Source organism: Oncorhynchus clarkii, chromosome 33 (genome assembly GCF_045791955.1).
Source record: "Oncorhynchus clarkii lewisi isolate Uvic-CL-2024 chromosome 33, UVic_Ocla_1.0, whole genome shotgun sequence".
NCBI classification, from domain to species: Eukaryota; Metazoa; Chordata; class Actinopteri; order Salmoniformes; family Salmonidae; genus Oncorhynchus; species Oncorhynchus clarkii.
In genome coordinates this window covers 818,624-821,668 of record NC_092179.1, presented here as the reverse complement: position 1 = coordinate 821,668, position 3,045 = coordinate 818,624, and the positions used below count along the sequence as shown (strand labels likewise).

Here is a 3,045-nt window from a genome sequence, read left to right as displayed (position 1 = left end):
ATATGTTAAACATTTCAACAGGTGTATTTATGAAGAACGATAACAGTTCAGGCATGAGTGACGTTCAGACACGTTGTTTTATAATCATTAAAGTTGAGGCCAAGTTTGACACATTGTAGCCTATTCATGATTTATGTGTTGTTGATTTTCCATTTTCCAGAGCCTTGAGTTCATCTAATTTGCTTAACACCCCCTAAACGAAGTTGTTGAACTTTGATAAAACTGAACATTTTCTGAAATTCAATAAGATCCACACGAAGTGATAGTCTATACAAATTAAACCATTTTTCACTAATCGAACAATATTCAACAAATGAAAGGATCATGAATTCCCTTATCTCAAAGGATGCGCACGACTCTCTAATCGGTGGAAACATTGTCACTTGGAATCATCACTCATACCCAAACGTTACCCACCAGAAGGAAACCCCCCTTACCACCTGACGTCAGATGAACCGTTTAAAAGACAGGTTCGGAGGGGGGACAAGAACAACAGGAGCAGCAGAACTCAAAGAGAAGCCAATCTCAACGATTGCCTGCCCAATTGAACCACCTTTATCCATCCTCTGCCTCCCCCGAGACCCAGAAGAAGATGCTCTCGACGCGTGTCCAGTGCGCCCTAGCACTACTCTCCCTAGCCCTGGCCATCAGCAGCGTCTCTGCCGCTCCGTCCGATGCCAAACTCCGCCAGCTGCTCCAACGGTCACTCATGGCACCTGCAGGCAAACAGGTAAATAAATACCTTCAATCAGACTTTCATTATTAGAATTTGTTCTTAAACAACATATATCTCTGGCTGCAGTGGCCATATTATATGATTTTTTTCTGAGTTTGATGGAACAGCTGTAAACTACAATTTAAGTAGATTTACCTCTAGAGTCTAGCAACTATACCTTCTAGAAATTTAAATTTAAGCACATGCGTTGCCATACAGTTAACTCTTTGGTTTTACTGGCAGGCACAGGGAAATTAATCGAGGAAATTAGTATGATGCAGGGAAGCAACCAAGAAATGAAGTATTTGAATTTATTATGGATCCCCATTTAAATGCTGGCACTCTTCCAGCAAAATTAATGGATTTATACACAATAAAAAAAACATTACATTACTTTTCACAACATAGTTGTGTGTGCACAACTAGTAGTGGCCCGAGTGTGTGCACTCGGGCCACTACTCTACTACCACATATCTACAACACAAATCCATGTGTATGTGTGTGTATAGTGCGTATGTTATCATATGTGTGTGTATGGATGTCTATGACTGTGTATGTGTCTCTTCACAGTTTATGCTGTTCCATAAGGTGCATTTTTATCATTTTTTTCAATCTGATCTTTCTGCTTGTGTGAGCTACTTGATGTGGAATAGAGTTCTGTGTAGCTGTATGTAGTACTGTGTGCCTCCAATAGTATTTTCTAGATTTGGGGACTGTGAAGACACCTCTGGTGGCATGTCTTGTGGGGTTTGCATTGGTGTTTGACATGTGTGCCAGTAGTTTAAACAGACAGCTCGGTGCATTCAATATGTCAATACTTTTCACAAAGTAGTGATGAAGTCAATCTCTCCTCTACTTAGAGCCAGGACAGGTTGAAATACATATTATTAAGTGCTGAGGAAATATTGGTATCAGAGCAACTAACAAAATATAAATGTATATTGATCTATATTTTAAATCAACCTTTAAAATGAAAAACGTAAAATAAGAACGAAAGAGGTCTCTGGAATTTGGGGTATGCTGTAGTTAGCTGTCAATTACGTAGCATAGTCAGAACATACGGTAGAATGGGTAAAAAAGTACCTAATGTTTATTAATGAAAAGTGTTCTTCCCCAAAAAATTTACATGATGGGAAAGTAGTTTATACATCTCGGTTTAAGTGATCGATTCATGCGTAACAGCATTGGAAAGGTCATTTTAATAGATTTGAAGACAGCTTAAATAAATTGAAATAATGCAGATTTAATAGCCTACATCTATTTATTCTAGCAATGTGAGGGAAGCGAAAACATTCAAACACTGATTTCCTTCCTAAATGGGTATGCAAAATTTTTTTTTAAAGCATGTTGATTTCTTTCTATTTCAGTGGATCTTGTTGCTAAAATGTGAAATGTTCTGTCTCCACAAAACAGAAAAAATAACTATTTCATCTTATTTGATCTATTTTCAGGAGCTTGCCAGGAATACACTCGTAGAGCTACTCTCAGAGCTCGCACATGTAGAGAACGAGGCGATTGAATTGGATGACATGTCTCATGGCGTGGAGCAGGAGGATGTGGATCTCGAGCTGGAGCGTGCACCCGGCCCAGTACTGGCTCCACGTGAACGCAAGGCTGGATGCAAGAACTTCTTCTGGAAAACCTTTACATCGTGTTAATTAATCTACACCCGGGCCCTTTACTGTGTGTACTACATCTCATCTCTTTTGTTTCAATCACTCATTGCTGAATCCAATGCACCATGGCCTAACCCTCCTCTTCAAAAAATGTAAATAAACACTGTTATAACTTTAACAATCATTCTGATGTTTTTATCGCTCATTTCGATTTTTTTCCGAAAAGGAACACAAGAAAGAATGTTCTACAAATGTATGCAATTCTGCTTTGACTGTGATTTATGTATTTTGGCAGACTATTTTTAATTGTTTGTTTGAATAAAATCTGTGTTTCAGAACCAATGAGTTGATTCATATATTGTTATTTTGCTCCTCTTTTAAAATGTTTTTTTTTTAAAATTCAGTAATAGCCTATTCCTATGAGATGCTAGCACACTTCTCTCCAGGATAAGCATGCTTGTTTCCTCCATTTTGAATGATGTTACAGAGTATAGTTTTGGTTACAGGGTATAGTTTTATTTTAGGCGGTAATCCATTGTTGGATAAACTGACTTTGTTGTGTTGTGGCGTGCCATAAGAAGTTTACATTTATGAAGGGTAGGCATAATGTAAACATTGACCTGACGAACCTACAGCAGCAACAACACCTTCCTAATATTGAGTTGCACCCTGGCACTTTTGCCCTCAGAACAGCCTCAATTAGTTGGGGCATGG

At 38.4% G+C, this 3,045-nt stretch overlaps 1 pseudogene; it reads left to right on the top strand.

Annotated features, from left to right (window-relative positions):
* The first annotated feature begins 450 nt into the window (after positions 1 to 450).
* LOC139393017 (somatostatin-1A-like) lies at positions 451 to 2,615 on the top strand (annotated as a pseudogene).
* Positions 2,616 to 3,045: the final 430 nt, after the last annotated feature.